At 40.5% G+C, this 9,048-nt stretch overlaps 1 pseudogene; it reads left to right on the top strand.

Annotated features, from left to right (window-relative positions):
* The first annotated feature begins 8,029 nt into the window (after window positions 1-8,029).
* LOC105705585 (small ribosomal subunit protein uS10-like) lies at window positions 8,030-8,388 on the top strand (annotated as a pseudogene).
* The last annotated feature ends 660 nt before the right edge of the window (window positions 8,389-9,048 follow it).

The raw sequence follows: 9,048 nt of genomic DNA, 5'->3' as shown, positions 1-9,048 counted from the left end.
GTGGTCAAAATATGCAACAACTGACATGGGGAGGGCATGGACTAACCAGAGTGCATGCTGTTATGGCCAGTATTCATTCTGATTAGTTGACACCTGTGTTGTTTCAGTGGTTAAATATTTGGAATATCGCTCTTGGTATAATTATTCAATAAATGTTAACTCTGATTATTGTTATTATTATTTTATCCAAAATGTGTTGATTGAGATGGTTTCCCATTCATCTTGATTGAGAGTGCTTTTAGTGCTGCTTCCTCCAAAGGAACCTCCTTCTGTAAGTCTTGTGTTTCCTCCTGTAGGCTGGCAGAGGACAGTGGAGCAGCCAACACACAAAACTACCGTTTGTGCCTGGCTGAGGACCGTGGTGATTTTATAGCATCCTGGGCATTTCATATCCGTGAAGTAGGAATTGGGGCTCTGCACCAGGCTTTTCTTCTCATGTTTCCTCTTCTCTTCTTCTGGAGACAGATGAAGGAGATCTTTTGTGAGAGGTGAAGGTACGTCGTCACCACCGGAAAGGCAACTCTGATGATTATTATTGTTGTTCTCACAAGGAAGGGAATCAGGAATTCAGGGGAGAGGGCATCCTGCACAATCTGTACTCATATGTTATATGCTGTATTCTTGAGTTCCCCATCCTCACCCTCTCCCTGTTGCCAAAAAGAAACAGCTTCACCATAGCATACAGCGTCCACGGCCATCCACCAAACGAAGGCTATTTAGTGTTTCTCCCGAAGTGAAGCAGAGGAGGAGAATCCCTTCCTCCTACAGCTGAATGCTTCTAAGCATATAGAATATCATTCCCCAGAAATGATTCTCTATCTTCATTAGAGGGACGCTTTTTTCTACCCCTTTCTTGCTTACCAGAAAAATAATGAGATCAAGAAAACAGAAGACTGAGTGAGCAAGTGGGGAAGCAAAGGTGAATCTGACGGATACTCCCAGTTGTTAGAACAGAAGCAGAAGCAATGAAACAGTGTATTTGTTCATTAAAGCCTTAAGCTGGTCTGGCATGGGGGATAAGATTATTTCCTGTATCATTAGCACCAAAAAAATGTGGTTTCCAAAATACACATCTTTTGATTCCTCCCCAAATGGCTACCTGGGTTGTCTGATTTATTGGAATATGGAAACAATTGCTTTTGGTACTATTTTATTCTTGGACATGAGTTCTCTGAAGTACTCTAAAAGTATACACAAGCACAGGTGACACAAAAGGGGTTAAAAATGCCTAAGATGCATATGAAATCTTATTTTTCCTCTGGATACTAAAGAGCATCTTTTAATTTTTTCTCTGTGAGGTTGGGAGTGGTAGAGACACCCATGTCCATTTCACAGAGAAACGCAAGGAATCAAAGCATTAAAGTAATTTTGCTGCAGTAGGATTTTCAAGTTACTGATGTTAAAGTTTTTTTTTTTTTTTTTTGAGACAGGGTCTCGCTCTGTCGCTCAGGCTGGAGTACAGTGGCGCGATATCTCAGCTCACTGTGACCTCTGCCTCCTGGGTTCAAGCAATTCTCTGCCTCAACCTTCCAAGGAGCTGGGATTACAGGCGCCTGCCACCATGCCCAGCTAATTTTTATATTTTTGTAGAGACGGTGTTTCACCATCTTGGCCAGGCTGGTCTTGAACTCCTGACCTCGTGAGCCACCCGCCTCGGCCTCCCAAAGTGCTGGGATTACAGGTGTGAGCCACTGCACCCAGCCTTAAAGTTTCTATTTGAACTATGTATTTCACTATTACAGTTGAATATATTATCCTTTGCCATGAAATTAAGCTAAAAGTCACCAGAGAGAGTCTATTAACAGAAACCTTTTCGTCTTAAGAAATAAGAGGGTAAACCAGGTCTCAAGGCAGATGTGAACCATGGTGGACAGACTCTAGAGTGGCCCCGTGTTTGTGCCCTGAATAACCCAAGTAATCCTCTCTCTTTCCATGTAGGAGAAACCTATTACTTGCTTTTAATCAATAGACTGTGACAAGGCTGATGGCATGTCACTCCTGTGATTATGTTGTGACATAAATATGGCTCATCTTGCTGGCATACATCAGAGACAGCTCTCTATTGTTGGATTTAGTAGCTGTCACGATGTGAGAGGGCCTGTGGAGAGGGCCATGAGGCAAGGAACGGTGGGGGCCTTCAGGAGCTGACAGCAGCCCCTGGTTGACAGCCAGCCAGGAAATGGAATCTCAGTCCTACAAATGAATTCTGCTAACAACCCAAGGGAGCTTGGAAGTGGATCTTCTCCCAGTTGAGCTTCTGTTGAGGCTGCAACTCTGGCTGACACCTGGATTTCAGTATGGTGAAGACCCCGGAAAAGGGGACCCAGCTAAGCTGTGGCTCTGACTTACAGGAACTGTGGGATTATAAATATGTGTTGTTTTAAAACACTAAATTTATGGTAATTTGTTATACAACAACAGAACCATTTTTCGATAAACTTTCATCCATCAGCAAACATCAAATCATCTGCTCTGTGCCTAGCGCTGTGACAAAACGGTATGGTGGTTTTGAATTTCCATGAATCTCTCATATGAACAGACAGAGCAGTTAGTCTACCCCAATCAATCACCTGTAGCAACATCTACAATAAAACTGCATAGCAAGGTATCCTCACAACTTCCAGACACTAGTGGGCGAGGACGAACTACCCAAAGCTGCAAGACCCATGTGGGATAAGAAACTGGGATGAAACAGAAGGCAGGTGACTGGGTTTCTGACAGTCATGAGAAAAGGAAACCGCTAAGTCTCCAATGGACGGAGAATATGGCAGGTCACTCTGAAAATAGCCACTACACTGGAATGGGGTTTACAAGATCCAGTTTGAGTGTGCATGCAAAGAGATGGCAAAGCAATCAGATCTGATAGTGCTGGAGCCACCTGGTCCCTGAACACTCTTGAAACTGACAAAGAGAAGGTCCCTTCCAGGACAAAGCTCTGCAATGAGGAGAAACTGCTGGACCTGATCCAAACTGAGCGGGACCAGGACAGTGGGTCATGGGACAAAGAGGTCCAGATAAAAGTCGGGACGAAAGCAATCCAGATACGATCAAGTCAAAGAAAATTAAACTCTCACACACATACACAGAGTCGTTTTTGCTTGTTTGTGTTTTTTTTTCTGTGGGCGGGGAGAACGGAGTCTCGCTGTTGCTCAGGTTGGAGTGTAGTGGCATGATCTCAGCTCACTGCAACCCTTGCCTCCCAGGTTCAAGTGATTCTCCTGCCTCAGCCTCCTGAGTAACTGGGACTACAGGTACATGCCACCACCTTTTAGTAGAGATGGGATTTCACCATGTTGACCAGGCTGGTCTTGAACTCCTGGACTCAGGCAGTCTGCCCACCTCGGCCTCCCAAAATGCTGGGATTACAGGTGTGAGCCACTGCACTAGGTCTGTTTGTTTTTTAAATATGTTGTAAAAACAGTAGAAGAACTCTAGAGCTCTGAAGCTAGAAATGCTATACTGTTACTCCTTCATTCTAAATACAAAGGAAATTTTATTTTACTTAAAAAGTTATAAACAGAAAAATATCATGGTGGAATCTTATACAAAGTTATTAAAAGGAGGCCGGGAGTGGTGGCTCATGTCTGTAATCCCAGCACTTTGGGAGGTTGAGGTGGGTGGATCACCTGAGAAGAGGAGTTTGAGGCCAGCCTGACCAACATGGTGAAACTCTGTCTCTACTAAAAATATAAGAATATAAAATTAGCCAGGATTACAGTGGTGCACACCTGTAATCCCAGCTACCTGAAAGCCTGAAGCAGGAGAATTGCTTGAACCCCGGAGGTGGAGGTTGCAGTGAGCTGAGATTGTGCCATTGCACTCCAGCCTGGGCAACAAGAGTGACGATCCATCTCAAAAAAAAAAAAGAAAAAAGAACCAGGTGCAGTGGCTCCCATCTGTAATCCCAGCTACTTAGGAGGATCGCTTGAGCCCAGGAGGTCAAGGCTGGAGTGAGCTAAGATTATGCCACTGCACTCCAACCTGGGTGACAGAGCAGGAATGCATTGCCCAACACCAAAACAAGAGAGAGATACACACACATAGAGAGAGAGAGATAAAAAAAACATTAAGAAGTAGGGTTAGGTCGAATAAAAATGACGCAATCTGATGAGTACAAATTAACTTTTTTCTATTCCCTGTAACTCCCAGCAAAATGCTGGCACATTATTAAACAAATTAGTTCAATTTGTTAAAAAATACGGGCAAAAGCCTTAAACAGATTTTTCACACACACAGACACAAGCATATATATAGCCAAATAGCATATGATAAATTGTTTATAAGGAAAATGTAAATTAAAACCACAATGAGATTTCACTTCCTGTTGGATACAATGGCTGAAATAAAAAATTCTTGTAATACCAAATATTGGCAGGGGTGTGGTGTAACGGGAGCACTCATACATTTTTTATTAGAAGTGTTAAACGGCACAACTACTTTGGAAAACAATACGACAGTTTCCTATAAAGTTAAGCACATACTACCCTCACCACATGATCTAGCTTTTCTATTCCTAGATATTTATTCAAGAGAAACAAAAAGATATGCTCAAGAATAGACTTGTATGAATATAGTCATAGCTTTATTCATAATGGTCTCAAATTGGAAACAGATACATCCATTAACAGATAAATAGATAAGCAAGTGACAGTATATTTACTCAATGGGGCACTACTCATCAACAAAAATGGATGCATTATTGATATCGACAACATCATGGACACATCTCCAAAACGTGCTAAATAGAAGTCAGACACCAAACAGTACAAACTGCATGGTTGCATTTATATAAATTTCTGTAGCTAAAACCAACATATAGTGATCAGTAACTGCCTGATAGAGGGGATTTACAAAGGGGTATAAAGATATTTTCTGAAGTGATGGAAATTTTCTGTATCTTCCTTGGGGTGATGCTTACATGGGTTTCTACTTTGTCAAGTCTTTACCTGTATACTTAAAATATGTGATTTTTATTGTATATAAATTATACCTCAAGAAAGTTTATTTAAAAGATATATATATACACACACATATATATATTATTTTTTTGAGATGGAGTTTCACTCTTGTTGCCCAGGCTGGAGTGCATTGGTGTGATCTTGGCTCACTGCAACCTCTGCCTCCTGGATTCAAGTGATTCTCCTGCCTCAGCCTCCCTAGTAGCTGGCATTACAGGCTCTTGCCACCATGCCCAGCTAAATTTTTGTATTTTTAGTAGAGACGGGGTTTCACTATGTTGACCAGGCTGGTCTCAAACTCCTGACCTCAGGCAATCCACCTGCCTAAGCCTCCCAAAGTGCTGGGATTACAGGCATGAGCCACCGCACCAGGCTGAAATGTGTATTTTTAAGTTCTGTCCACTGAAAAGGTCTAGCAACAGCGACCAATTGCTGCCGATGGGTAGGTCTAGCACCCAGAATGTGACTCCTTGGAGAAACGACTAATTCCCATTAGAATCATTGTACATTTCCGTATAAAAATAAGCCTACCACAGTCTGTCATGCCATAAAGCAAGGCAGCTCTCAAAGACTACCAGGGTCATGTTAAAAAGACTCAGATGCCATACTTAGTAGGCTTCCATTGGTCAAAGACGAAACAAATTGAACATCAATAATAACTTAAAATTCTCAGATATGTTTAAATCTGTAAGTTCACTTAAAAAAAAAACATCAAATCAACACTGCATACCTTTGAAGAATGCTAGGAAACAATTTCATTAATTTTTAAAAAATTTCATTAATTTTTAAGCTGACAAATGAAGAATGAAATGTTTATCTTGCCTTCACTATGCAAAAAATAACAAAATAGCTGATATAGGAAATTTTTCTTTATAGAGAAATTCCAGCTAATAAATAAAGAATGAGCGATAGAGTTAGACTACCATTATTTGAATGACTGGATCTAGGCAGTGATCACTAGGAGTTGATAACATCATTAAAAAGGAGGCAACCAGACATTATGCCCCTTCCAGGAGAAATGCACAGCACCACCTATGGTGTAGTCTTGCCAAAACAATAATAATCAAGACTAAATCTGATCAAGTCTCCTGTCTGACTACACATTTACAGGAAATAGGAGACACAGAGAAACGTGTTCAATGGTACCACAGGGATGCAGCCGGCAAGATACAGACTGTAGGAAACGCTTCCTATCAAATGATTCAAGTGACTTCAACAAAAAAATTGCAAAGAGAGAAGAAAAAAAGAGATGAAAGAGGGATCGATAGTTTAAAAGAAATGAGACCAATCAAACAATCATGATGCATAAACATTGTTCTGATGTGGAATGAAATAAAGAAAATATAAAAATAATACATAAAAAAGGCAACCATTGGTTATTTGATTACATTAAGGAATTATCGTTAATTTTTTGGGCTTGAAAGTGGTGGACTTTTTTGAGATGTTAATAGAATCTGAAATCTAGGTGGACTTTTTTGAGATATTAATAGAGCCTCAAAATAATAAAGGTGTGGGGACTGAGTGGGGATATACATGAAATAAGATTGGCCATCTACTGATTATTGTTGAAGCTGGGTTATGGGTACATTTGGCTCCTTAAGCTAGGGTCTGTGTATGTTTTAAAATTTTATCATTAAAAAGTGGAAAATAAAAGCAATCTATTTGAGGGTGGGAGAGAAAAGACCAATACATCTGAAATAATTAGCAAATTGTGAATTATAGTTACTTAGATGGTAAGACGTACGGATAGGTTCAAATACAAAGCAAAATCTTATCCCCTAAATTATCTTTCAGAAAAGGAGTTAAGTGGACTTAAATTCTAGTCCTTGTAAGTCTTTCTCATTATGGGCTCTGTCTCAATGACTTCATTTTGAACAACAAATTATTGATGGGGAACAACTATTAACCAGAAACCACTTCAATCAATACCAGCTTGACATGTTTATAGATATCAAGTGATAAAGTTGTTTCTAAAAGGAATGCAGAGGTTTAACAAAGATATAGTAATTATTCCAAAGGGTATAGCCTCTCAGTTAAAGATGTTGTCCGTATTACAAACAAGATAGTTTAAGGCAGGCATGGTGGCTCACACCTGCAATCCCAGCGCTTTGGGACGCTGAGGTGGGCAGATCATGAGGTCAGGAGATTGAGACTAACCTGGCAAACACGGTGAAACCCTGTCTCTACTAAAAGTACAAAAAATTAGCTAGGCGTGGTGGCACGTGCCTGTAATCCCAGCTACTTGGGAGGCTGAGGCAGGAGAATTGCTTGAACCTGGGAGACAGAGGTTGCAGTGAGCTAAGATTCACCACTGCACTCTAGCCTGGGTGACAGCGAGACTCTGTTTTTAAGAAGAGAGCTTAAAGCAAGGTTTTTTTTTTTAAAGCAATTCCGTAACTATGTTGAGGAAATCACAAATATAAGCAAGTAGTCCTAATACGTGAATAGTTACTTGCAGCTTGGGATAAATTTTCTAGCAATAGCCAAATACAGGATTTCAAAAACGAAATCCTGCTCATCTGGAAGTAAAGAACTTAGCTGGTAGTGAAGATGATATCACCTGAACATTGCAGTTGATGACTCAAAATGTGGCCTAGTGACTACTGAGAACTTAAGTTGCAACTAGGAGTTTTATTTAAACTGTCTCACCGAATGTGACATAAGAACAAAAAGCAGTTTTTCTAAATCAAGATATGATTTCGTATCAATCGCTATGTTAAAAACATTTGTATTTAAATTAATACATTCGAGTTAATTTAAATTGAAATAGACATTTGCCTATTTCATCAACATGACTAAAAGGTTATCAAGTTAAACTGGCCAAATCTCTTTTTCTTTTGGTGGAGGTGATTTCTCAGAGAAATGGGTGATTGCTTCCCACCTGTGTTTGCCTGTATTCTGGCATGTTTGGTAAATTAAGACTTCCTCAAACTCTGACAGCACTTTTCGGCGCTCTTTGAGGAAGACGTGGTTGCAGTTTTTGCGGATCCTGATCCGCAGGCTCCCGCCCCTGACTCACCGCTGTTCGCTCTCACGGAGGAACAAGTCCGTCAGGAAGCCACGCAGTCGCCATGGCTTTTAAGGATACCGGAAAAACATCCGTGGAGCCGGAGGTGGCACTTCACCGAATTCGAATCACTCTAGCGAACCGCAAGGTAAAATCCCTGAAGAAGGTGTGTGCTGACTTGATCAGAGGAGCACAGAAAAAGAATCTCAGTGAAAGGACCAGTGCGAATGCCTACCAGGACTTTTGAGAATCACTACAAGAAAAACTCCTTGTGGTGAAGGTTCTAAGACATGCGATCGATTCCAGATGAGAATCTACAACCGACTCATTGACCTGCACGGTCCTTCTGAGATTGTTAAGCAGATGACTTCCATCAGTATTGAGCCAGGAGAGGAAGTGAAAGTCACCATTGCAGATGCATAAATCAACTATTTTAATAATTGATTACCAGTTGTTAAAAAAATAAAATAAAACAGAGGGATCCATGTAGGCAGCTGTAGTTAGGGAAGGCCTCATGAAAGAAGGTGGGATTAAAATGGGTAGAGTTTGCATTAGTAGGGTAGAAAGCTTTCTGAATGTGGAAAAAGACATGAATAAAGACATATTAACAAAATAAAGCTTGACTTGGGTGTCTCCCCTAAATAATAGTTGGAGAAGAACCAGCTAAATTAGCAAGAAGCCCCAACCAGAGGAAAATTAGAAATACTTTATACATGTGGGGTGAGTCCAGGTTGTGGAAGACCTTGACAGTCAGCCAGAGGGCTTTGATAAATTCTGAGGATCTCTCTCAGAGAGAATGATTCTCAGATTATAGTCAGGGTTGCATTATGACTTTCACACGCTCTAGGCACTTTCACCTTCATGGGTCAGTTCCTTCCTTCCAAAAACATTTAAAATTATACTTTATGACTATATCAGTATAAACTGAATGTAATCCAGATGGCTTTTATTATCATATTCATATTATTGTACTTATTTTTCTTCCAATTTTAAAAGAAATTGCAATTAAAACATTTTTATTGGTTCCCTAAAAGCATTATGAGTTTTAGGCACTATGCCTGACGTGCCTAGTGAGAACTCCGC

Source organism: Aotus nancymaae, unplaced genomic scaffold (assembly GCF_030222135.1).
Source record: "Aotus nancymaae isolate 86718 unplaced genomic scaffold, 86718_ANA_hifiasm-v0.15.2.pri h1tg000019l, whole genome shotgun sequence".
NCBI lineage: Eukaryota > Metazoa > Chordata > Mammalia > Primates > Aotidae > Aotus > Aotus nancymaae.
The sequence above is the reverse complement of the archived record's forward strand: the minus strand, read 5'-3'. Positions and strand labels throughout refer to the sequence as shown.